Source organism: Bos indicus x Bos taurus, chromosome 26 (genome assembly GCF_003369695.1).
Source record: "Bos indicus x Bos taurus breed Angus x Brahman F1 hybrid chromosome 26, Bos_hybrid_MaternalHap_v2.0, whole genome shotgun sequence".
In the NCBI taxonomy this organism is placed as follows: Eukaryota; Metazoa; Chordata; class Mammalia; order Artiodactyla; family Bovidae; genus Bos; species Bos indicus x Bos taurus.
The window spans coordinates 10,922,108-10,950,004 of NC_040101.1; the positions used below are offsets into that span (position 1 = coordinate 10,922,108).

At 45.2% G+C, this 27,897-nt stretch overlaps 1 long non-coding RNA gene across 1 annotated transcript in view; it reads right to left on the reverse strand.

Annotated features, from left to right (window-relative positions):
- Positions 1-23,605: 23,605 nt before the first annotated feature.
- LOC113884518 overlaps positions 23,606-27,897 on the reverse strand; it is a 73,489-nt gene continuing 69,197 nt past the window's right edge. Inside the window, exon 3 of the long non-coding RNA XR_003508897.1 lies at positions 23,606-23,930. This is a non-coding gene — a long non-coding RNA (uncharacterized LOC113884518). The remainder of the gene's footprint in view (positions 23,931-27,897) is intronic.

The following is a 27,897-nucleotide window of genomic DNA, read 5'->3' on the forward strand; positions in this document are numbered from 1 at the left end:
TCTCCGCACAGCTTCCCATTCTTCAAAATAAAAGCAGTTGTCCTCGCTGCTGCTGGGGGAGGAGCTTTGGATGAGCTGACGATGATAACAGCTGCGGTTCCCAGCCATAAGCCCTCTTTGCTCTCATTATATCTGATTCTCAGAGCCCGTGAACTGTGGGGTCACTGCTTCCCCTTGACGGAGGAAAACACTGTGGGTTCAGAAGGACTCAGTACCTGATCTGAAGTCACATAACTAGAGGCGAAGCCAAAATTCAAGTCCAGGGTCACATGATTTTTATCCATCACACTGTACCTCTGACCTGGATAGCAGAGACCTTGAGAGCTTTAGACAGTTATTAGGAACCAGGCACTGGGCTTTCCGTGCATTTGCATTTGATTGTCCAGAGACTCGAACGTGGAGGGCACTAACCTCACGCTCATGGTAAAATGAGGAAATGGAGAATTTGAGTAACCTGCCAACGCCACGGGTAAGGGCGATGCACCCTGTGCCTAGCCACCACTTCTTGTTCTTTGCAGTTGACTCACTGTGACTTTTGGCAAGTCCCTAACCTCTGGGGGAGGAGGGGACTTTTCTCATCTGACAAATGCAATCGTTGGCCTGGAAAATGGCTAAGGTCCCTGCTACGGTTTCCACACGGACAACCCTGTGATGAGATGGAGAAGCGGAGCCAGCCTGGCCAGCCTCCCGTCTGTACTCCTAGGGTTTATTTACGCTCTGTGTCTCTGGCGACAAAAACTAGGCCATATGGGCCGCCCTGGTATAGCACGGGCTCAGTGACAGCCCGGGGAGGTGAGGTTCTGCTGCCCCTGAAGTAGGGAATCTCGTCTTCCGCGGTGCTGGCCTGCTGGGGGATTGCAGTCGCTCTCTGCACCCTGGACAGGTACCCGTGGACAGCTGCTCTGGCAAAGACAACCCCACGGGGCAGAATCTTCGCTGGCTGGCTCTGCTGCTTTTATTGCTTCATTATCTCTCAAGTCAAAAATCGTGAGGGCTGCAGTTTTGCCTGCAATCTGTTAATTTGCCAGCTCTCAGGGGCTCAGTTCTGGCTGAACCAAGCAAATTACACTCTACTCGCCTTTCTCGAGCACCATCTTATTGCACATGCCCAGAGCTTACAAATGAAAGATCCTCTTTTCTTTGTTGTCCCCAGTTTTACCCATGGCATTGCTGTATTGTAATGAGATGGAGTATTAGGGAAAATTTTGTAAATTCTAACACACTGAGCTCACATTCATTGCTTTTTGGTTTGTTTGTTGTTGTTGCTGTCATGCAGAAATGCCCCCCTACCCTGAACACTCTGAAGCTGAAGGCTCAAGCTTTAATCTGCAGGGCCCCATGGATAGTACTTAGTTCAGTTCAGTTCAGTCACTCTGTTGTGTCCGACTCTTTGCAACCCCATGAACTGCAGCACACCAGGCCTCCCTGTCCATCACCAACTCCCGGAGTTCACCCAAACCCATGTCCATCGAGTCAGTGATGCCATCCGACCATCTCATCCTCTGTCGTCCCCTTCTCCTCCTGCCCTCAATCTTTCCCAGCATCAGGGTCTTTTCCAATGAGTCAGCTCTTTGCATCAGGTGGCCAAAGTATTGGAGTTTCAGCTTCAACATCAGTCCTTCCAATGAACACTCAGGACTGATCTCCTTTAGGATGGACTGGCTGGATCTCCTTGCAGTCCAAGGGACTCTCAAGAGTCTTCTCCAGCACCACAGTTCAAAAGCATCAATTCTTCAGCTCTCAGCTTCCTTTATAGTCCAACTCTCACATCCATGCATGACCACTTAACAGATTGCTTATAGATCATGTGTTAGCTCTCCCAGAGTCTGAGCTAAAGGGAGTGGACCTGCTTTCACAGTAATATCCATAGATGAGCTGGCTTTTGAGCCTGTGACAAGGACTGAGGGCACAGTGTGACATCTTTACAGAATGGTAAATCTTGCTTATTTTCCTGAACTAGGTTAAAGGACTACTTCATTTCCAAATCCTCCAGCAATACCTGGAAAAACTATTGGAAATTTGTTTCAAAGACTTGGGATTGTCCCAACATTTCTGTTTTTAAAAGGTTGAAAACACCGGGAGAGTTGTTTTTCTTTCTCTGTGAAGAGGAGGAGTTCCATATTGTAATAATGTTGTTGAAAAGAAAGACAGAAAGACAAGAAAAGGAGAAAAGGGTGAAGAAAAAAAAACTGCATCTGGCCCAAAGAGGCACCCACTCCAGACATCACATTGGCTCTGTTTCTCTTCCAGGTGGGGCGCCCTTTCTTCTCTCCCAGGGCTTGTGGTTTACCCCTGGAGGTGCTGAGCACCTGTGCCCGGGGCACCTTCTGGACTGTATCACGTACAAGGGACAAAGTATGTTAACAGCACATGTAATTGCAACTGCAGTGATTATCCCTAGTGAACCTGATCTCGAGGCAGCCTGGTCGCTGGAGCCTCCTTCACACAATCCAGAAGCGCAGCCTGCAGCCCCGTGTCACCTTGTGCTGTGGGCCCAGATTTGACGGCGATGATGAGATTAGCGCTGTTTGCTTAGTTTCCTTTTGGATTTGTGCTAGCTCATATAAGATCAGCCTTGTTTGATGGTTGCAAGATTTTTTCCAGTGACGGTTCTTGGAAATCACTTGAAAAGGCTGACTCTAAGGTTCTGTGTATGCCCAGGATCAGGGGGGCAGCGAGGAGGAGAGGAGGGAGCAGGCAGGACCAGCCTGGGCAGCCAAGCCTAGGGAAGGGGTAAGGCACACAGCTGGGCCAATCAAGTCACAGATGGGTGAAAGGATACGGTCCCCACCATCCAGGAGCTGGCAGACAGTCAAATACACGGCAGTCATGGCGAGAGTGGAGTTTTGTGTAAGAAACAGTGGGAACATGGAAGTATGGGGGTCTGAATGGATCCAGGGGATCAGAGAGAGGGTCGGGGGGAGGTTGACCACAACCAGATGGACAAGTGATGAGGGCTTATTAAATGATTGTAGTGCCTACCATTTATCGGGCACTTGCTAAATGCCAGGCGCTGTACTAGCAATATAGTGAAAAATAGCAGAGCACAGCATACAGTGCAGCTAGTGGTGTGTAGCATAGAACAGTACAGTAGAGTGTAGTACAGTGTCACATAGCATCTTATAGTAAGCTTTAGTGTAGGATGGTGTGGCACAGTTAGCATAGTGTAGTACAGTGCAGTAGAGTATAGTGTGGTGGAGTATGGTCGAGTATAAGGTAGGGTCACACAGTGCAGTGTGGTACAGTACAGCATACTATGTAGTACAGCTTAGTAGAGTATAATAAAGTACAGTAGAGTATAGTACAGTATCATATACTATAGTACAGTTTGCTGCTGAGTCACTTCAGTCATTTCCAACTCTGTGTGACCCCATACACGGCAGCCCACCAGGCTCCCCCGTCCCTGGGATTCTCCAGGCAAGAACACTGGAGTGGGTTGCCATTTCCTTCTCCAATGCATGAAAGTGAAAAGCGAAAGTGAAGTCGCTCAGTCGTGTCCGACTCTTAGCGACCCCATGGACTGCAGCCCACCAGGCTCCTCCGTCCATGGGATTTTCCAGGCAAGAGTACTGGAGTGGGGTGCCATTGCCTTCTCCAATAGTACAGTTTACTAGAGTATAATAAAGTATAGTATGGTATAGTATGAAAGTGAAAGTTGGTATTCGCCTCAGACTCTTTGTGACCCCATGGACTATACAGTCCAGGGAATTCTCCAGGCCGGAATACTGGAGTGGGTAGCCTTTTTCTTCTCCAGGGGATCTTCCCAACCCAGGGATCTAATCCAGATCTCCTGCACAGCATGTGGATTCTTTACCAGTTGAGCCACGAGGGAAGCCCCACAGTATAGTATAGTATAGTATCATATACTATAGTACAGCTTAGTAGAGTATAATAAAGTATAGTACAGTATAGTACAGCATCATATACCATAGTATAGTTTAGTAGAGTATAATAAAGTATAGTATAGTACAGTATAATGCAGTATCATATACTATAGTACGGTTTAGTAGACTATAATAAAGTATGGTATAGTACGGTATCATATACTATATACAGCTTAGAGTATAGTAAAGTACAGCATAGCCTAGTACAGTGGGGTGTCGTACAGCCGCGTGGTATGGTGTAGCGCTGCACAGCACAATACAGCGCAGTGGTGGTAGAGAGCCGTGTGGGCAGGGGAGAATGCTACAGTCTAGTGGGGTGCAGGACAGCACAGTGCAGGGCCGCACAGTGTGATATAGTGGACTACAGCATGAGGGAGGAGCCAGGACTTGACCCAGGACAGGTAAGTCCCCACGGCCAGCCCCTTGACCACGGCTGACTATTGTGTGCTTTCGTATGCACGGCAGTAGTCCCCGGAGGGCAACAGCAGTCGGGCATGAGGGGGCACTGGCCACATTGGAGGACGTCTGAGGTTGGCATCCTAGATGACAGCCACGACCTCTTAGCTGTCCCCTCTGCAGGCCCTGCCAGCCAGGCACGCAGCCTCACAGTGCAGGCGATAGGAAGCGCCCCGCACAGCTGGGTCTCTGCAGTGCCCTCCTTGCTGGTCATCGGCTATGCTGGAAGAACACCGGTAGCTTCAACTCCATTCTCCTGAGGGTGGAGGCATGAGGGGTCAACCTCCTGCCTCTCACCCTTAACGCTGAGCAATCAGGGGAGGGCCCAGAGTCCGAGGTGGGGAGGGGTCTGCCACCAGGTCTCGTTTCCCTCCAGCATCGCGGCTTGGACACTGGAATGTTCTTGTCCCTGGCTCCACCTGGGATGTGGAAACTGGAGGAGACGGGCTGTTAGAAAATGAAAAATGAGGCGCAGAAGCAATTTTCCTCATGGACTCCGGCCCCAGGAGCGTCAGCCTTTGCTTTGAATGCAGGTCCTTGTCTGTTTTGTTCTTAATTTATTCTCACGGATCTGCCCAAGTGTAGTTAAAGTTCATGGAAAGGAAATGGTGGAGAGCAGGGAGCCGAGGGCCCGAGGTGCTGCCAGGGAGTGGCAGACAGACCTGGAGTTGTGCAGGCTGGGGCTCCTGACCTGCCTTGTGCTGGAAGAAATGTTCTACACAAAATAGTCATCCTTAGAGGGACATGTGGCTGTGCCCACAGGTCCTTCCCCAGGGCTTTCCTGGGGAAGCAGGGCTGGCCCTACCACTTCCTGGGAGAGTTCTGCCTTTGACTCCCTCTGACTAGCTTTATCCTGAGTCATTCAAAATGTGCAGGGGAAATGTTTAAGTGGGGTCCACAGTCAAAGAGGCCACCTATGCCACCTGATGCGAAGAGCTGACTCATTGGGAAAACACCCTGACACTGGGAAAGATTGAGGGCCGGAGGAGAAGGGGGTGACCGAGGATGAGATGGTTAGATAGCATCACCAACTCAATGGACGTGAATTTGAGCAAACTCTAGGAAATACAGGGAGACAAAGAAGCCTGCCATGCTGCAGTTCATGGGGTCACAAAGACTTGGACACAACTTAGAGATGGAAGAAGAGCAACAACAGTTCCAGAGGAGCCGCAGACAAGAACAATCTGTGTTGATGGTCTATCCAGTTGTGTCTCTATTGGAACAGATGGGGGTTCTTCTTTGATGCTGGGCTGGTTTCTCCTCCACCTTATTGCCTGAGAGGAAGATGAATAATGAGAGCTATTAGAGAGGATGACAACCTGGACCCTTGGAATCCTACCACCGACCCTTTGCACCTGTCACCTGAACTTCTTAATGATACATCCCAGTCCCTACCTGCCTTCACATGTGCTCCCTCAGCTGCCAAAGCAGATGCTCTGACATGCCCGTGACAGTGCAGCTCGAGACCCTTCTGTGCTCCCTACTCTACAAGATCAAGTCTGAGGTCTTGAATGTGACCTCTAAGGCCCCTCAAGATCCGGCCCCTCCTGGGGTCCATTCAAGCCCCTGCCACCTGGCTCACACCTGTGTTCCCTCCCACAAAGGACAGCAGCCTGCACTTCCTTCCTCTGTCCTCTGGCCTTGCTCTGGCTTCAACCCACACTGCCCTCTCTCCCCAAAGTGCTTCTACAGCTTCTTCTCCTGGCCAAGCCCTACGCCTCCTTCAGCACCTGCCTCCAGGTGACTCCTCTCCCAGGAAGCCATGTGAGCTCCCTCCCCAGCCACCCCTCACCCATTCCCCCATAGCTGGGGCTCCGTACTCTGTGCCCCTGTAACATACTGTGACCACTTTTATTCCCACTCAGCACGGGCCACTGACGTGTATCTTGACTGCCTGCCCAGGACGGGTGCTCGGTGAATCTTTCCAGAAGGAATGAGGAAAGAAATGAAGGGCAGAAGGGGAGGAGCCGGAAGGATGGGAGGTGGAGAGAAGAGGGGTCCCCCTGTCCACTGCCAATTACCTTATTTAAGACCAGGATTGTTGTCACTCATTCTTATAGTCCTGTATTTGCTCCCAGTGGCCCCAGCAATCCTAAGAAAATGTAATTCAGACCATGTCATCCTTCAGCTAAAACTCGCCAGCCTCCCTGGAAGTGAAAGGTCCTTGTGCGGACCTACAAGGCCCTGCCTGAGTCGGACCTTGCAGATCTCAAGTCGCCTCTTGGATTCTCCTTCCTGCACCTTTCCCCTCTCTCTGCTCCAGGCCCACCTGCCTGCTTGCACAGTCGTGCATTCTCTATGGGATGTCCCCTCTCCCAAGGGTGCAAAAACTGACTCTTAAGGACAAAACAATCTTCCTCTTTTTACTTACAGAATACACATGTACACACAAGACACATACAGATATACAATAGAACACACATGTACACACAAGACATAAATAAGTATACGATAAAATTTCATCAGGAACAATTAGGGGAAAAATACCTAAAAAGCCTCTGTAGGAGAGTGATAATTAAAAAAAAAGAAAAAGGGGGGATTTCCCTGGTGGTCCAGTGGTTGTGAATCTGCCTTGTAATGCAGGGGTCGCAGGTTCGATCCCTGATGGGGAACTAGGATCCCACATGCCACAGAGTAACTAGGCCCGAGTGCCATAACTACTGAGGCTTGCACACCACAACTGGAGAGCCCAAGTGCTGCGACTCAAACCTGACACAGCCAAATAAATACATATTTAGAATAAAAAGAAGAGTTGAGAAACAGTGCCTCAATCTTGCCAGGACAGACCGACCCCAGGGCCTTTGCACTTGCTGTTTCCTTGCTTAGCATTTTCTTTCCCCAGATTCTTGCCTGGCTCACTCGCTTACCTCCTCCACTTCTTTACAGGGATGTCACCTCAGTGGGGCCTTCCCTGGGCACCCCATCCAGACAGCAGCCTTTCATGCTGCCTGTTTCTGTTTGCTAGTTTCTTTCCTTAGCCCTAACCTGTTTGGCACATGATATATTCTTGTTTATTGGCTTTTTATCCTCACCACCTAAAGGTAGCTTTTATCTGTTTTGTTCACTGCTATGTCTTCAGTGCCTGGAATAAGCTTGGGTGCAGAGTAGGTGCTCAATAAATACTTGCTTGATGAATGCTTGGGATGAACCTGGCACATATGTAATAGGTGCTTAACGCAGCAGTGACCAGAAAGCCCCATTCTTGGCAGTGATTTCAACTTTCTTCCTAGTGTGATGCGGGTAATTGCAAGTAGGCAGCTCAAGTGACCCAAAATCAGAGAGAGGAAGACAGTCTGAGATTCTGAGAACAGAACCTGACTTAACAGCCCTGGACGATTGAGAATGAACTGTGTCCTGTAGCTTAAGGTGTGATGGGATGGCCAGCTGTGCTTTGGACCAGATGCCTATGGGACGCCTGGTGCTGTTGGTTTGCTTTAGAAAGGATGTCAGAGGCTGCAAGGGAAGGGATGCTGGCCACTGTCCCAGCCCTGGCCATATCATGTCCCCTACCCTGGGCCCAGGGACAACACGTGAGATGATGCTCCCACCCCTGCTGATAAGCCACAGTTCCCCCCAAAACGCATGTTCCTTTTTAAGCTTTAACCACTCACTGGCCAGGACCGGTCATCACAAACTGGATTTTGTTCTTTTTAAAGTTAGGCACAGAGAGTACTTTCTGATGGTAGTGGAAAACTTCACAGGAGAAACATTACCCGATTTTGTCATCATTTTTTTAATGAGCAGGAGTTCCCTAGCCAGGCCCTTACTAGCTAATAAACTGATGTGAAACTGCATGCCAGGTTCTCAATAAGTCAAATGGCAAAACTAATGATCATTCAGGAAAATTATATAAATGAATTGCTACAATATTATGAATTATTTATAATCCCTCAAACCTAAAAAGTCAAGGTTGATGATTAAGTTAGTCTTATAAAGAAAGGGAACCACATTCTCTCCAAAGAAAATTGTGGCCTGAGGTTGTCTAGCCAATGTGTACATGCCAACCACTTAGTAGATAATTACTTAGACCTTCAAAATCTTTATTTTGTTTCCTTTTCTTCTCTTGTAAAAGAGTTGTTTTTAGCTGTAAGTGAACCTCGTAAAGGGGCTCTCAAACCCACCAGCCTGGATGAGTTACTTTCCTTTCTTCCCTTCCCTTTCTTTTGCCTCTCTTCTTTTCAGACAGTTGCGTTTTTCTCCTCTTCTCCCCGCAATGCCCTTTTTTCTCCCTTTCCTCTACCTCTCTATTATGTTTACTATTATTATTATAAATGTTTAAAATCATAAATTGATGGAAGCTCATTGTAAGAAAGAAATGGCAGCCCACTCTGCTGGGATGGGAGTTGGGGCATGAGGCTGCAGATACAAGACAGACAAACCCTGGTTCCAAACATTAAGAAGCTTAGGAGGTTTGGAGCCAAGAAAATCTGAGGAGGTTTCTAAGGCAAGTATTCTTGTCTGGAAAATTCTATGGACGGAGGAGCTTGGTGGGCTACAGTCCATGGGACTGCAAAGAGTCGGACACAGCTTAGCGACTAAACTATCACTACCATCATTGCAAGAAACTTGCGGGGAGAGGGCAATAATTCAATCACCTGGTGAGAAAACTATGTATTTTTTAAAACATTTTGATGTACAGACTTCTCATTTCTTCCCCCACTTCCTTTCTTTCCCTTTTATGTTTTAAAACATGAGACTGGCATCAGACCAACTTTATAACTCTTTTTTTCCTACTTAACATGAGATGAAAAATTTTCCATCTCATGACGTATTCTTCCACAACATGTTTTAGGTGGATACTTCGTATTTCCATATAGAGATGAGCTATAATTCATTACAGGCTTCCCTGATAGCTCAAGTGGTAAAGAATCTGCCTGCAATTCAGGAGACTCAGGAGACTCGGGTTCAATCCCTGGGTCAGGAAGATCCCCTGGAGGAGGAAATGGCAACCCACTCCACTATTCTTGCCAAGAGAATCCCATGGACAAAGGAGCCTGGCAGGTTACAGTCCATAGGGTTGCAGACACGACTGAACACGCCTGCAAGATAATTTGTTAAACCAACCCTATATTGTATTAAGTGGTTTCAGTCGTGTCCGACTTTTTGTGACCCTATATTGTTGAGTCTTCAGGTAATCCTCCCCACCCTTTTTATTGCTATAAATAATGTGCTAAGGGATGTCCTCAAACAAAATAAATCTTTGTGCAAACTTTGGCTTTTTTGGAATACATTCCTAGAGGTGGGGTCACGGGTCATAAAGTAGGCAGGTTTTTCACTTCTCTTGGACTGATCAGTTCTCAGGAGTCAGATGCATCCCCCACCTTCCATGACAAGGGTCTGCCTATCGAGTAAGGGAGCTTTGAAGGCTCCTCTCTCTTTCCTTCAAGCTTTCTACTGACCTTGTCCCCAAAGATATCCTTTCCCTCTTCTTTGGGGAAGCTGTGCCAGGTAGCAGTTATATATCTAATGTAAATTCACATTCCCTCTCCCTCTGACCTAGGGTTAGCAGTCTTCAAAATCCACTGGAAAAATTCTAGCAATGCCAAGTCCTGGCTAGAGTTTCCATGGTGACAGACAATGACAGCAACATTTTATCCACCTCCTTAAATCTTCAGAAGCTCTCAAGTCTCAGAAGATGCCAGGGGAAATTTCTGCTTTATCAGCGGGTTCAGTTTAATCCAGTCCCACCCAGTTGGGGTGTCTCCTATGGGCAAAGCTAATGGCCAATAAGATTTTACCTGGATCTTATAAAAATACCACTTTCACACTGCTTTAATGTTTTTTTTTTTTTTTTTTCTTTCCTCTTGCCTCTTCCCTGCTTTCATTATGTCCCTGATAATCCTAGATTTCTAAAAGTCAGTCTAAACACATGCCTGGGACATCAGCCAAGAAGGGGCATTACAAATGTGAGAACACAGAGCAAATGAAAAAGACCCTTTTGAAACAATCAGGAACATTTGATTATGGTCTAAAGTATTGGAGGTTGCCCCCCGCAAAAGTAAATTTAACTTACTCAGACATAAAACTGGCCTTGTGGTTACAAAAGAATATGGCTGTAATTTTCAGAGATTCGTACTGAAGTATGTGCAGGTGAAATGAAGTTATATCTTGGATGTGCTTTCAAATAGTTTAGCAAAGGAAAAGAAAGAGAGAGAATATTGATGAGGCAATGTGGCCAAATTTTTATAATGTTGAACTTTGATGATAATTTAAAAAATCATACTATTCTACTTTGAGTGTGTTACAAAGTTTCATATTAAAAAATTAATAAGAATAGTGTTATGGGGACTTCCCTGATGATCCAGTGGCTAAGACTCTGAGCTCCCAGTGCAGGGGACCCAAGTTCAGTACCTGGTCAGGGAACGAGATCCCACATGCTGCAACTAAGGATTCTGTGTGCCGCAACTAAGACCTGCTTCAGCCAAATAAACAAATATAATTTTTTTAAAAAAGGAACAACGTTATGTGCCTTATATTTATTTTTTTCTAATGGAGCATTGTAATGATCACAAGGGGGCTTCCCAGATGGTGCAGTGGTAAAGAATCCACCTGTCAATGCAGGAGACACAGATGTGGATTCCATCCCTGGGTCAGGAAGATCCCCTGGAGGAGGAAATGGCAACCCACTCCAGTGTTCTTGCCTGGATAGTCCCATGGGCAGAGGAGCCCTGGCAGGCTACAGTCCATGGGGTCACAAAGAGTCGGACATGACTGAGTGACAGAGCACACACAATGGCCATGAAAGAGCATCAGAGCTCTCAGGTTCATTCTATGACTTAATATTTTCTTTAGAATTTCACTGGGGGTTGGACCACTGTGGTTTCAGAGCCCTAGTCCCAGAGTCCCAGTCCCAAGGCTGCAGGGGAGGACCCCCACACACACAATGTCAGTAGTGGGACAAAGGCTAAGATGACCCCTGACCTCTCCTCCAGGGCAGGGCCCAAGGCATGTCAACTTTTGGGTGGTTCTCAGCCTCAGTGTCACATACACCCTCAGTAATTTAACACTCAAAAATACATTATTCACAGAGAAAAAGTTTTTACTGCAGTTTACACACACAGGGGCCTGTGAGAGTCAACCTGCTTCCTCCAGCCTCCTTTGTTCTTGGTTGCTAGGCATCCCATGGCTTTATGAGAACAATATTTACTTTTATTTATTTTATTTGGGCTTGTATTTGAAGAGTCTGGGCAGCACCCAGGATGGCGGGGCTGGAGATTTTCTAGGGGATAAAATGCTCTGTGAAGCAGTTTGTCCATGACTGCATCGGTAATAGATCAGTCCTTCCCACACAAGGTCAAAGCCCTGGATTGGAGCTTGGGTCTCTGCTTGAAGCAGCAAGTGTGGGATTCCCACAAGAGATGTGGGTTCAAGGGGCTTCAGAATCCTGTGCAGAAATGCTGGCCAATCCACTGCCCCTTCTCAGTTATTCCACTGAGGGTTTTCTTTGCAAAAGAAATATTATAATACAGTCATAAAAGACTCAAATAATCGTATGGAAGTAGATTGCAGAAGTCTTGCTCATTACCCATCCCCCATCCCTTCCCAGTGGACCCTTTGTTATGGTCTCTGACCTTGTAGATCCCATAGTTTCTCAGAAGTAATTCTAAGGACCTACTATGGATGGAAGTTGGGGCATGGGACTGCAGATACAAGACGGACAAGCCCTGATTCCTACCCGTAAGAAGCTTAGGAGGTTTGGAGCCAAGAAAGTCTGAAGAGTCTCTAAGGAGAGCTCTAAAGGATGGGTTAGATTCAGAGTTAGAAGTTGTAGTCACATCTGTTTGGAGAAGTAAAGAGAAACCCCTGTTGCCTCTACTCACAACACTTCTGACAAGTGTGTAGAGAGTTCCCCCATACCAACCAGTTCTCCAACTCAGCAGACTGCAGCTGGGTATCCTACACTTCAGACACTAACAAGCCAGAGTTGGTGTAGACTCCTCGGATTAAAGACTCAGCCACACAAGACTGACCCCACTTCAGTTGCCAGTCTCAAGCTCCAAGCTGTCATCTGTGCTTCTGACTGGCTATAAACTGGAATTCTCATGATCCCCGCCTCTTGGGTGCAATAATTTGCTGAAATGGTTCTCAAAACTCCGGGAAATGCTCATTTCAGAGTGTATCATAAGGGATGCGGATGAACAATCAGATGAAGAAGTACATAAGGCAAAGTCTGGAAGGTCCCAAGCACAAGGGCTTCTGTCCCCATGGAGATGGGGTGCACCACCCTCCTAGCTTGTGGACGTGCTTACCAACCTGAAAACTCTTGGCTCCCCACAGTTTAGGAATTTTTACAGAGACTTCATCATGTAGGCGTGATCAATTATTAACTCAGTCTTCAGATCCTCTCTTTGCCTCTCCCTGGAGGGTGAAGGGTAGGACTAAAAGCTCCAAGAATCTAAACATAGCTTGGTCTTTGGTGACCTGCTCCCACCCGAAAGTTATCCAGGATCCCATCAAGCATTGCCTCAAAAGAACAGAAGAAACTCTTATCAGCCAGGAGTAGCCAAGAGATTTAGGCGCTCTGAGTCAGGAACCGGGATCAGAAACCAGATGCTAGAACAAAAGATGCTCTGAGTATCCCTATCATTCAGGAAATAGCCAGGGATTTAGGAGCTCTGTGTCAGGAACTGGGGGGAGAGACCAAATATAGTTCTCTTATTATGCCACAAGAAAGGGCATTAGTCTTGGGACACTCCAGATAACTTTTGAGCAGTACTCCAAAGGATGTCATTGTTCAGTCACTAAGTCATATCTGACTCTTTGTGAACCCCTGAACTTCAGCACGCCAGGCTTCCCTGTCCTTCGCTATCTCCCAGAGTTTGCTCAAAGTCATGTCCATTGAGTCGGTGACGCCATCCAACTATCTCATCTTCTGTTGCCCCCTTCTCTTCCTGCCTTCAATCCTTCCCTATGTCAGTGTCTTTTCCAATAAGTCGGCTCTTCGCATCAGGTGGCCAGAGTATTGGAGCTTCAGCTTCAGCATCACTGCAAAGGATGGGGCAGATTTAAATCACGGAGAAGGAAGACTTACCTGGTAGGGGAGAATGAGGGGAGCAGGGCCTGGGCCTTCTGCACATCTGTGGGCATGGTGTTCATGTCCTCTAGGAATCTTTTGGATACAAATGATAGAAAAATCTAACCCAAGTTAGATTTTTGCTTAGGCAAAAAGAGAATATGTATGGCCTGGTTAGACCCAGGAGCTCCTAAAATGTCGAACTCTATCCCTTAGTTCTGTTCTGATTCTTGTGGACTTTATTCTTGGACCATTCTTTTGTGGATCAAGAGGGTGGTCAGCAGCTCCAGAATCTGAAGTCTTTCAGGTTAGATGTTGAGGAGAAAAGAACACATCTCACCCTGTTAGCTGCTGAATAAGAACCAGGATTTACTCTCATGGGACAAATTCATCCCTGAAGCAGTCACTATGCCCAGAGATTGAAATTTTGCTAATTAATCTGTTCGGGTCACATGCGCAGAGAGAGACAGGAATGGTTGTTCACAGGATGTCTATGGATCTGTATCCAGAAGAAGGTATATCTCCTCGTATTCAGAGGACATCTTCAGAGCATGACCTCGGCAGGGATGCCAGATGTAAAGAGAGCTTCTAAAAGACTCCTTACTCAATTCCTGGGAGCCAGGTGTGCTCCACGAGTTCTGGGAGGGCAACTTAGGAGGGCCACACCTACCTCAGCTCGGGCTTTCCCGATCCTTCTGAGGGAAAGCTGGTTGCCTCCTGGATAAATCCAAGTCCCGGGCTTGAGATGACTGAATTGTTCAGGCTTCTGGAGATGATTAGTTGCCCAGAAAATCAGAATACAGAGAACCCAGGGAAGCATTCATTCAGAGCTTCTGGCCTGATATCTTGGTGGACTGAGGAGTGGATTAGGAGCCCCCACCTTGGCCATGGCCAAGGCAGCCACACTCTAAATAAGAGGACACCAAGAAAGGGGGTGGCGCTAGCCAGAGGCCTTAGAGCCCTGAAGCCCAGGCAAGAGGGAGCCCCTTCAGGTGTTCCTCTGGGGCACACCCTTGAACAGAGGACAAAGTCCTACTTCTGTGGAATCCAGCAGGCTCCCAGCCACTCCATCGGGACTCCTTTGCTCTGCAGGAGGGACCTGGAGATGGATCATTGCTGCAGCTTCAAGCAAATCCCCTGAAATATCGGGAAGAACTTTTGCTTCACTCCTTTTCATGGTCTTCCCCAAGGACCAGGTGTTATCTTTGACTGGAAATGAAAAATATGGGAATGAGGAGATACAGAAGGGAGACTCACAGGTGGTGAAAGGAAGATGAACTTGAGTTCAGAAGAAAACCAGGTGTAGGACTGAGATTTAAGTGTTTCCTCAGAAAGTTTAGAGAATGAATGCATTGCTTTTAACTGATACCTGGAAGTAGACAGGGAGAAGAGTCTCACCACTTAGCTGGGGAATGGGAAGGTGGAGGAATTAGCTTTCTGCTAAGTAATACTTTTCATTTTGCTTAAACCTTTTTTGGACAGAAGTATTTCAGAGTGTTTTGTACAGTGCTATGCATCCTAAAACATGAGATGTCACAGAACTGTGTATATTTTTGTCTTGGAGTTTTCATCGTGAACTCAGTTGGGATCATATCTTCTGAAGTGTTTAGGATTTTTGACAAAACCAGAAATCCAAACAAGTCTATGTTGGGTCCAATTTTGTTTTTTAAAGAAAGTAACCAACAAACATTTGACCGCCAGAGATAAGAGGGAACTTCTTCAATCTGATGAAGAGCATCTATTAAAAACAAAAATGAAACCACAGCTAGCATAATGGATGTTTTCCTCCTGAGGTTAGTGCAAGACAAAGATATCCATTCTTGCTGCTTCTAGTCAACATTTCAGTGGAGGTTCTACACAGGGAAATTGGCAAAAAACAAAAACAAAAATAAAACGTGGCCTGGTTGGAAAGGAAGACTTAAAATTACCTGTATTTGCAGATGACATGACCTTATATATAGAAAACCCCAGGTATTCCACTAAAAAGCTTATTAGAACTAATAAACAAGCCCAGCAAAGTTACAGAATACAAGATAAATCTATAAAGTTAATTACATTTCTATATACTAGCAATGAACAATGAAATTGGGATTAAGAAAACAATTCCATTTGCAGTAGTATCAAAGAGAAGAAAATATTTTAAAATGAATTAAACCAAAGTAGTGCAAAACCCACACTTAAAACTACAAAAAGATTTAAATAAATAGAAAGACCTCCTATGTTCATGAATTGGTGGATAATATTAAGATGGTTGTACTGCCTAAGGTGATCTACAGATTCAATATAATCCTTGGTCAAAATTTCAACTGCCTTCCCCCCGCCCCACCGAAATTTGCAAACTGATCCCAAGATTTTTATGGAAACGTGAGGGACCCAGAATAGGCAAAGCAGTCTCAAAAAGAAGAGAAAAGGGTGACGGACTCAAACGTGCTGACTTCAACACTTAAAGTTACAGTAATCAGGACAGTATGGTACTGGCCTAAGTATAGACATACAGATCAATGAAACAAAACGGAGAGCCCCAAAATAACCAATACATCTATGGTCAATTGATTTTCAAGAAGGATGCCATTCAATGGGGAAAGAATGATCTTTTTAACAAATAGTTTGTGGCAACTGTATGCTGTGCTGTGCCTAGTCTCTAAGTCATGTCCAGCTCTTTGCAACCCCATGGACCGTAGCCTGCCAGTCTCATCTGTCCGTGAGGATTCTCCAGGCAAGGATACTGGAGTGGGTGGCCATGCCCTCCTCTAGGAGATCTTCCCGACCCAGAGATCGAACCCAGGTCTCCCGCATTGCAGGCAGATTCTTTACCGTTTGAGCCACCAGGGTAGCAACTGTATATCAATATGCAAACAAATGAAGTCAGACCCCCTACCTCACAACATACGTGACAAATGATCACAACCTTAATTACTTACTACCGTGTGTGGCACAACATGGGTTGCCTTACAGGTCTGGAGTTCAAAGTCCAGTATCGTGTCACTGGGCTAAAGGCCAGCTGTCCACAGGGTTGGTCCCTTAGCGGAGCACCAGAGGACAATCTTTTCTTTGCCTTTTTTCTGATTCTAGCAGCCCTCTGTATCCCTTGGCTCTTGGCTGCTTCCCCCATCTTCATAGCCAACAGCACAGCATCTTTGGACCTTCTTCCTTCTCTCCCACTGCTTCTGTTGGCACATCACCTTTTCCGCTTCTGTAGTTGAATCTCTTTCTGAGATTTATAGATATCCCTTATTAAGCATCTTGTCAGGACACTTGTGATTACATTTAGGGTTCACCCAGTAATCCAGGATAATCTTCCCATCTCAACTTGCTCACACGTGCAAAACCCTTTTTACCATAAAAGATAATAACCACAAACTCCAGGGATTAGGGCCTGGATGTTTTTGGGGGCCATCATCAGGCTCCCATCGTGGTGATCACATCCAATTGTAAGCCCAAAGCTATTGGAGGTACATGCAATGGGTGGGTCCCTCTCTAACTTTGTTGCAAGGAAGGTCACTTGGCTAGCGGGTATGGCTTTGGGACAAAAATTTATCAAAGGAAATATGCATGAACCATTGTTCTATCTGTTGGAATAATGTGACATTTATCTTTGTGAGGCAAATTTATCCCAATTGTATGGTGAGTATTTCAAGGCTTTAGCCTTCGAAAGGGTCCTAGAACCTAGGCTGCCTGCATCAGGCTTGTCCCTCCCACAAAAGGTTCTGGACTGCTGTCCTTTGATCTCTGAAATCTGCTCTGTGCTAATTTTCTCTTACCTCTCTTGCTTTCTGTTTCCTCACGGCACCTGCCTCTATGAGGTTCCCAGACTTGTAGGGATGAGGAAGCAGATATCAGAGTAGAGTACAAACACACATCAAGAAGTCAGAGAAAGGCCCTCTCTTCTTCTCTTCTGCCTCTATGAGTCGACTTTGGTATTTTTCTTTTAACCCCTGAACTTTTTGGTGAGTACACATCTAAATTTTCTAAGACATTGCAGATGAGATGCAAGAGATTGCTAGATTGCTGGATTCTGCACAACTGAAGCTTTCTTGAATCAGTCATCCCCGGGTGAACCAGATTCCCCTGAGGCCTGCTTGTACTGTCAACCTCCGCTGACATTTGAAATTAACAAATCTCCCATTTTATTCTTTCCTCTTCATTAGCAAAGTCGTTCTGAGCAAGTAAAATGGATGCAAGAAAGGACTGGAAGAGTTCTGTAGAACTTGATCCCAGCTTTCTTTGAGCTCTTTGCTCTGAATTAAAATAAGCAGACTTTTTTGCTGTCTTTGACAGTTGTGTGGCCCATGGTGATGCTTCCCAGAGGACCGTGTGACATTTTTATAGTTGTTTCCTGTTAAGCTCCCATCTCTCATTGTTTACAGAAGTTCTTCTTTGGGCATGACAGTTGTACAACAGCAGTGGCTTCAGCCACCACCACCTAAATTGGGTGTATCTACTGGGCCTTTTTGAAGAACTATGGATGGAGGTTCATAACATTGTACAGGAGGCAGTGACCAAAACCATCCCAAACAAAAAGAAATCTAACAAGGCAAAATGGTTGTCTAAGGAGGCCTTATACAGCTGAGGAAAGGAGAGAAGGGAAAGGAAGGGGAGAAAGGGCAAGATATACCCAATTGAATGCAGAGTTCCAGAGAATAGCAAAGAGAGATAAGAAGGCCTTCTTAAATGAACAATGCACAGAAATAGAGGAAAACAATAGAATGGAAAAGACTAGAGATCTCTTCATGAAAATTGGAGATATCAAGGGAATATTTCATGCAAGGATGGGCACATTAAGGACAGAAACCATAAAGACCTAACAGAAGCAGAAGAGATTAAGAACAGAATAGCAAGAATACACAGAAGAACTATAAAGAAAATTCTTAATGACCTAGATAACCATGATGGTGTGGTTACTCATCTAGAGCCAGACATCATGGAGTGTGAAATCAAGTGGACCTTAGGAAGCATCACTATGCACAAAGCTAGTGGAGGTAACAGAATTCCAGTTGAGCTATTAATATTAAAAATCCTAAAAGATGCTGCTGCTAAAGAGCTGCACTCAATATGTCAAGAAGTTTGGAAAACTCAGCATTGGCCACAGGACTGGAAAAGGGCCCTTTTTATTCCAGTCCCAAAGAAGGGTAATGTCAAAGAATGTCCGAACTACCATACAATTGTGCTCATTTTACATGCTAGCCTGGTTGTGCTCAAAATCCTTCAAGCTAGGTTTTAGCAGTACACGAACTGAGAACTGCTAGATGTACGAGCTGGACTTAGAAAAGGCAGAAGAACTAGAGATCAAATTGCCAACATTTGTTGTATTATGGAGAAAGCAAGGGAATTCCATAAAAACAACTACTTCTGCTTCACTGACAATGCTAAAGCCTTTGATTTGTGTGGCTCACAACAAACTGAAAAATTCTTATAGACATGGGAGTACCAAGCCACCTTATCTGCCTCCTGAGAAACCTGTATGGGGGTCAAGAAGCAATAGTTATAACCGGACATGGAAAACTGACTGGTTCAAAATTGAGAAAGAGTATTACAAGGCTCTATATTGTCACCCTGCTTATTTAACTTATATGCAGAGTACATCATATGAAATGCCGGGCTGAATAAATCACAAGCTGGAATCAAGATTACCAGAGAAATATCAACAACCTCAGTTATGCAGTTGTGTGAGTCTCTTTGTGACCCCACCAGGCTCCTCTGTCCATGGAATTCTTTCTTGAAGCAAGAATACCCGAGTGGGTAGCCATTCCTTTTTCCAGGGAATCTCCCTGACCCAGGGATTGAAACCAGGTCTCCTGAATTGCAGGCAGATTCTTTACTGTTTGAACCACCAGGGAAGCAGCATCAATTCAATAGGCATGAGTTTGGGCAAACTTTGGTAGATACTGAAGGACAGGGAGGCCTGGGGCGCTGCAGTCCATGCAGTCACAAAGAGTTGGTTACAACTTAGTGACTGAATAGCAACAACAGATATGCAGAGGATACCACTTTAATGGCAGAAAGTGAGCCATTAAAGAGCCTCTTGATGAGGGTGAAAGAGGAGAGTGAAAAAGCAGGCTTGAAACTCAGCATTAAAAAAACTGAGATCGAGGCATCCAGTGCCATCACTTCACGGCAAATAGTGTGGAAAGTAGAAGCAGTGACAGATTTTATTGGGCTCCCAAATCACTGCAGATGGTGACTGCAGCCATGAAATTAAAAGATACTTGCTCCTTGGAAGGAAAGCTATAACAAACCTAGATAGCATATTAAAGAGCAAAGACATCACTTTGCTGAAAAAGGGCTGTCTAGCCAAAGCTATGGTTTTTCCAGTAGTCATGCATGGTTGTGAGAGTTGGACCATCAAGGAGGCTGAGTGCTGAAGAACTGATGCTTTTGAACTGGGGTGCTGGAGAGACTCTTGAGAGTCCTTGGACTGCAAGCAGATCAAACAAGTCAATCCTAAAGGAAACCAACCCTGAATATTCATTGGAAGGACTGATGCCAAAGCTGAAGCTCCAATACTTTGGCTGCTTGAGGCGAAGAGCCAACTCATAGGAAAAGACCCCAATGCTGGGAAAGATTGAAGGCAGGAGAAGGGGGCAACAGAGGATGAGATGGGTGGATGGCATCACCAACTCAATGGACATGAGTTTGAGCCAACTCTGGGAGATGGTGGAGGACAGAGGAGGATGAGGCAGCACATCCCTTCAGTCTTCTAAGAGAAAGGTGGGAAGGCTGAGCTTAACCTATTTGTGCAACTCACTGCTCTGAGGCTGAAACTGATATCCTTTACACAGAAGTAATCTTACACCACTTCGAGTGTAGGGCTTCACCAGGACACTCAAGTTCATACCCTCTTCCTTCTTCTGTGCTATAATGTCATCTACTTCACTTCTACATATCTTATGAACGCCATAGCACATTGCTATTATTTTTTCCTTAAATATGCAATCACCTTTTAAGCAAATCAAATGTTGATAAAAAATTGTCTTTCATACTTACATTTATTCACACTTTGAAGGACAGGGAAGCCTGGGATGCTACAGTCTATGAGGTCTCAAAGAGTCGGATACAACTTAATGATTGAACAACAAAAACAATGCTTTCAAGTGATCTTCATTTCTTTCCTTGGATCAACCTTGCCTGGCTATTTGAGCTAAGAAGGGGTTAAGCTATTCCCAGGTGGCTCAGTGGTAAAGAATCTGTTTGCCAGTGCAGAATCCCAGGTTCAGTCCCTGGGTCAGGAAGATCCCCTGGAGAAGGAAACGGCAGCCCACTCCAGTATTCTTGCCTGGAGAATCCCATGGACAGAGGAGCCTGGTGGGCTACATTCTATGAGGTCACAAAGAGTTGGACATGGCTTAGCGACTGAGCACGGCACACACAGCACAGAGTTGAGCTGTGATTCCAGAGGCCCGTGGTTCCTTTTGGTTAAACTCTGTCTGGGCTTCAGAACCCAAGCATCTTAGGGGGCGGGGTGCGGGGGACCTGTTTTCCAGGTCTTCGGCTGCTGCTGCTACCTTCTCTACTATAGTTGAGGCTAGTGGAGGCCAGGTGGGAAGAATTCGTGGCTGAGTAATTCGCTTGGGGCTCCTCCAGATTCCATCCATCCATTGACCCATAGGGTCCTCTCAGGCTCAACTAAGTCCTGCTGTCCTCCAGAGTCTCCACAGTTCTGGCAGGACCCCCTCTCTCCATCTTCTTATGCCAAGGTCCAGTTGCCTCCCCTGGTAAGAAGTCTGCTCACTCCTGAAAGACTTGCTTTTCTCTGGAATTCATTTCATCAAGGGTTTCTTGCAACCCTTGGCTCTTAGCCTGATAGAACACACTTTCAATTTTGTCCAAATTTCTCTTGTCATTACCCCCAAGAACAAAAGTACATTCTCTTACATGCTAACCAGAAGCAGAAGTCCTCTGCTTGTTTGCTTTGTTCTGTTCTCTTTTCTCCTTTATGAGCAGGTGGTCATGAGGAACTAAGAGGAAATGTACTGTATCATATGGGGCCAGGATGATCACGGAGTTCCTGTTTCCCCAGCCAGCATCTGGGATGCATGATGGTTTTGCTCCTACTTGGAATGGTCACTGTGCTTCCTTCGATCTAAGGGGAAGCATGAGCTTCCCAGGAGGCTCAGGGGTAAAGAATCCGCCTGCAGTGCAGGAGACGCAAGTTTGATCCCTGGGTTGGGAAGATCCCCTGGAGAAGGAAATGGCAACCCACTCCAGTATTCTTGCCTGGGAAATCCCATGGACAGAGGAGCCTGGTGGGCTGCAGTTCCTGGGTTCACAGAGTCGGACACGACTTAGCAACTGAGCAAATCAGCAAGTCAAAAGGGAAGCACAGAGGATGGAACCCGGACCACACACAGTGTCCTCACCCATAAGTGATAAGACACCTGGGTCTTACCCGAAGGCTCTGCTGCCACACCACTGCGAGGTCTTGGGCTTATCATCACTCTTTGGACTTGCCTTTTCTCCTCTGCAAAGTGAGGAGTTTCTGCTGCACCAACTTTGTGGAGAAGAAAGCAGTAGCACTTTAAGATTCTCGCTCAGCTTTTGCAGGAAAAAATAAATGAGTAGGGTGTTTTGTGGGATCTGAGTTCCGGTAACGTGAGAGGCCCCGTCATGCTACCCCACTCATTAACTTGTGATGATAATGTACACACAAGGCACTAATTCTTTATTTTTAAAAAATAAGATGGTGGTTAATTTGATTTGAATGCTCCGGTCTGGGAATATGCTTCATGATTTTTAATCCAATTAGTGTTGGAGATACTTCTGATTCTAAGGATATCTGGTTTCTGCTTATGGTATAAGTTCTATGTCCCAATGACTCGTGTTTCAAGAAGGAAGAAGTGGCAGCCTATAGTCAATAAAAAAAGGTCTGTATATATGGTTGCTTTGCTTTTTGTTATCAAACGCAAGCTGCAGGGAGTAGAGGCTTTACTTTTAGCTCAGATTTCTGTAAGCAGCAAAAAAACAAAAAACCCGCAGACAATTTTGACTTGAAGGTCTTACATACAAATTAGCATTATTTCTCAATCTGATCTCAAAACATCCTGTATCATGTGTTTAATCATGTCTGACTCTTTGCTACTCCATGGACTGTAGCCTTTCAGGCTCCTCTGTCCATGGGATTTCCCAGACAAGACTACTGGAGTGGGTTGCCATTTCCTTCTCCAGGGGATCTTCTCAACCCAGGGATGGAACCCACATCTCCTGTGTCTCCTGCAATGCAGGTGGATTCCTTACCTGCTATAAACAAAAGCTACCACCATGACCACCAGACTGGGGAGCCTTCTGAAAGTCTTAGCCCACAAGTCAGGGGTCAGTGGGCCCACGGGTCAGATTTTGGTTTAAACAGAGTCATATAGGCAAACGACTTCAGTCCCGGATTTTCCCCATTCTTGCATCCTTTTCCTACATGTTAGACCTCAAAGTTGCTCTGAATCACTCTCCAAATAAGTGACATTTTCGCTAAGAAAATAGTGCCCCAGATCAAACCTTCTATTTTGTTGGCACCATATCTATTCAATAGTCTGAAAGTTCTGAAGGGAAATGTATTTGTAGGAACATGTTGGTGCAATTTTCACACTTAAATTTTTGCCATGAGTAAAACTCATCACTCTCAAGGTAATTTCATAAGAAACTTTCTTCTGTCCTCAGCTGTTGTTGACAGAAGTCCCATGAAACCATCTTAGACGTTGACACAAATTGTGCCCTGTCGCCCCTGTGATAAATCAGTGTACGATCCAATTTTAATGTTACAGAAAAGTGAAAAGTGAAGATGCTAGACGGGAAAGCGCTGCGCATAGCCGTCTGGTTGAGAACGTGCTCTCTGAGCTGTGATCCCACTCGTGTGATTGGGGAATAGTTCAAATCAAACCACCATCTCCTATATCCTTGTTCAGTGGAGAATGTTGCTAAATAGCTCTGGTGTTATTTCACAGGATGGAATTTAATCTCTCTGCAGCTGAAGCTCTCAGGTGATCAGACAAGAACAGGAAGATGAGTCTTACATATTTTCAGCAAGAAAAAAAAAAAATTCCTGGGACATAATTACCCACGTTACCCTCTCCAACCAATCTGGTTCTGTATGTTCAATTAATTATGAAAACATAGATGAGACCAACGAAAATACTGTACAGAAACTAAAAACAAATACTGTTCCATTAGTAAATGTTGTGGAGAGTATGAAAAACATACCTCTGTCAAGAATGTGGAAAACAGGGAGTGGCCCTGAAATAACATTTCTGTTTTTTTTTTTTTTTTTTTTGAAGACTCCAGGAAAATCAAAAGCATATTGAGCTTTGGATCGGGGCTCATGGCAAAGGGGATAGTGACAAGATTATTTCTTCTTGGCACTTCTAGGAAGAGGATTAGTTAATTGAATCTGTGGTTTTTAGATTTAGTTGGTGCTTCTGGCGTGGCTGCTGGATGGACGAGGTTCTTGGGTCCATTTTCCTGCTCGGTCCTCTGCCCAGTTCTCCAGGATGAATCGAAAAGATTCTGTAGTCCATCAGCGCCCCGGCCTGTTTAGACAGACTGATGCAGTGAGGCACGAATGTGTTTGAGCAGCACAGGAAACTTCGATGTCACTGGGTACCAGAAAAAAAAAAAAATAGTTTTTTTTTTGTTTTTTTTTCTGGAGATACAGGTCTGTACCGTTATCTCAAGTCCAAAATTGGGGAGGACGGTGATAGGGGGAGTACAAGTGATTGTGAAAGGAGGAATTCAATTCCAACCTTGAAAAGACTCCTCGATCTTAAGAAATGAAAATATTACTAAAATATTTAAGTTAAGGCAGAGAGATGGTGGGGGAACTCACTGATGTCTCTCTTGCACCTAATTTTAAGGCTTAAGACTCTGATAAAACTGTTCAGCTCTCACAGGGGTCTCTCACCAGATTCCCAAATGTGAGGGGTGTCATTGGAGATGTAGAAATAAGATCTCCAAGGAAATGCGTATATGAATTGTGTTTCCATCCTACACCCATCAGCACTACCAAGTTATTAATCTTTATTCTAAGCATGAAAGCAATGGGATATTTTATCCCTAGTTTATAATCAGGGCATTTATGACCCAAATAGTTTCTTTCCTTTAAGTAAGATTAGTATGCCCAGTCTATTTCTCTAAAACACCCAAAGCAAACAAACCTTGACAGTTCTGCAGAGAACATGGAGTCTTCATTCTTTATGGTGATGAATGACCCTGCTCCCCACCTCCAAATCTCCTTAGAAGTCTGTGATCAGGGAACGTGGTAAAGACTGGGGGAGCATGCAGCATCACACACACATTTCTCACGGAGAGCTGTCCTACGTCTAAATGGCTCAGTGGCTGCGTAAGTCAGATAACCTGGACAAGTCTTCATTTCCTCATTCACAAAAGGACAGATAACCTCAACAACTTCATCCTCCCCTCCCTGCAGACCTACTAGTCTAGGGGTTGATGAAAACTCTTCTTTTTCCCCTTGGGAGATTAAGGTTCATGTTTGTTAATAACAGGGGTCCCCAACCTCCAGGCTATTTGACAGTACCTCCTGTCAAATCAGTGGCAGCATTAGATTAGAATAAAGTGCAAAATAAATGTAATGCACTTGAGTCATCCAGAAACCATCCCTCATCCCCCTCCCCAGGCCATGGAAAACTTGTCTTCCACAAACCCAGTCCCTGGTGCTAAAAAGGTTGGAGACTGTTGTTAAAACACAACAGTATTTATAAATTGTACATTTTATATATTTTTTAAGAGGGCTAAGTCAAAATTCATGATTCTGAAAAGAAAAAATTTACTGTAGTTTAAAAATATAAAGAGCCAATGAGCTTCCTAGTTGTATCCAAATTCTTGGGTACATTTGAGAGATAAAAACATTATCTTCTCATTGCTAGTGTATCACTCTCATCAAGAGTATGGCCTCTCCTGAGATGTGAGACAGTATCTTTCCCAAAGAGTCTAACTTTTCCAAGACAAACCAAGGCAACCAAATATGAAGAGAAACAAACAAGCAGGCAAAACAAGGAAACAAATATGATTCAAATTCTTGCCTCTTACATTATCCTAAAACAAAATTACACCTTCAGATGTTTCCTTTTAGAATTCTGACATTTCAAGTGTTTTGCATATGATCACTCCAGACACCAGCCACTGGGGAGAAACGAGAATGGCAAAAAGGGTTTCTCTCCAACTTAATTCCCATAAAGGGGTTCCAGCAGAGCACACGGTGGAGGTTCAGCAAGAAGCAGGCTGGACTGGATTCTTTCCTGTTTCCTTCCTTCCCTACATCCTCTGCTTGACTCCAGAATATGCAGGGTGCAGTGTTATTTATTTTTGAGGCATCCATGTAGAAAATTTAGGGAAAACTGCAAGATCTTGGATCTAGTCCTAATGTAGCCAAGCAGTGGCCATGTAATATGGGGCAAAGATCCCCAGGACTCAGTTTCCCTACCTTGGAGAGGGAAAATTGTGTGTGTGTGTGTGTGTGTGCACAGTCATGTCTGACTCTTTGCAAGCCCATGGACTATAGCCCCCCACCCCCGGCTCCTCTGTCCAGGGGATTTTCCAGGCAAGAATACTGGAGCAAGTTGCCATTTCCTAATTCAGGGGCTATTCCTGACCCTGGAATCAAACCCAAATCTCTTGTGTCTCCTGCATTGGCAGGCGGATTCTTTACCACTGTGCCACCTGGGAAGATGAAACTACCTAAACAGTCTCCATGGTCTCATCCAACTCTAACATTCCAAGACTCTTAATCATTGTCTTCAAATATTAAGTTTCACACAGGTGTATCTTACTTGTTTGCAGAAACATCTAGAAGGGTTAAAAAAAAATAGATACTAACTTCATACTATTTAAACCTCAGAGCAGTTTTGGGGATATTACTTCCTCTTGATAATTAAAAATGTTCAGAGATATGTATTTAAAATTAACTACTGAATTAGCTTAGAGTTAATTAAAAAAGAAACACATCGGCACTAAGTACTTGCTCATTCCAAGTTGACTGAGGTTTTAAATATTTAACTTGCAAATATTGTGATTCAGACAAACATAACTTTATGAACAAGGAAGTTCAGGAGATTAAAATCCAGGAACACCGAGGTGTAGTTGGGTCACATAGTGGATTGTGCAAACTCGTGGGCACATATTCATTGTTTGGGGCAAGATATTATAGTTAAGGATACACAGGTTCAAGTTGTGGAAGCTGGCTTCCACAGATTGCCCTCCATCATTTTTTTTTTCTCCCTTTGCTTTTTTTAAAATTCTATGCGTCTCTTTGGACAGGTTACCCCTAATATCAACAAGTTCTTTGGTTCCACATTCAACTAGATGTTAAACAGAGGTATCTCAGTTATCTGAGTACAACAAAATCTTTGATTAAGTACAACTTTGAATCAGTTTGTGCCAGTGATCCATTTAATACCGCTCAGCTCCAAATTCACCCTTAATTGCCTGCTCTGGGAAAACGGAGAGCTTATTAAAAAAATTTCCCTTGCCAACTGGCAAGATACCAAGATTTGTCAATAGAGGGCGCCAGAGAGACATTTGCAGAAGAAAGGAGTTTTTCTCGCTAGTCCTGGCTCCAAACTCTCACATGACCTCTCCAGCCCCCGTTTTCTGTGGCGCCCAGGGCTTCCCAGTGCCCAGCTCTGACAGTGTCAGGGCCAGCAGCACCCAGTAGCCAGCGGCTTCCCCCTTAGTATGCCCTGGAGCAGTTTTGTAACGGAATACCTCCAGTGAGGGACTTCCCTTGTGGCTCAGCTGATAAAGAATCTGCCTGCAATGTGGGAGACCTGGGTTTGAACCCTGGGCTGGGAAGATCCCCTGGAGAAGGGAAAGACTACCTACTCCAGTATTCTGGCCTGGAAAATTCCATGGACTCTATAGTCCATGGGGTAGCAAAAAGTCGGATACGACTGAGCGATTTGCACTTTCAGTGAGATATTACCCTGTGAAGTACTTTCCCTGGCACCCCAAAGGGCAGGTTTCTGGCAAGCTTCTAAGTGTGGCACCATAATAACTTTCTTGTCGTCTGGTGAGCCATGGCAGAACCCTCTGTCTCAGCCCCGAGGGTGGGCTGGGTGAGGTGGAGGCTCGCCCTTGGGATCCTCCATCAGCCCTTAGGGCCAGTGCTCCTCATTATCTGCTATACGTATATTCCTTAGGACTCTGCTTATTCATTAGCAACCAAGTCCCCCTTATTCCAAATCTATCTTGTAGTTGATAACTCTTTATAGTAAACTCTTCATGTTCAAATGATTGTGTCATTTCTTTCTCCTGATGAGGCTCTAAGTAATATATATCCTAGGATGAGAATTTACATATATTTATGGGGGGAGGAGGAGATGGCTGGGGGTGGGGGAGAGAGAGAGAGGGAAAGAGAGATTTTAACCTGGGACAGAAATGGTTAAATTCATTGTTCCTGTGTTAATGTTGGGCGGCTAGTTTTGGTGTACACTCTCTTTTATCTGGTGTTAGTGGGTATCAGTCTGCTAGCGCTGCCATTGCAAAACACCACAGACTACGGCCTTAAACAACAGAAACTTCTCCCAGTTCTGGAGTCTGGAAGTCCAA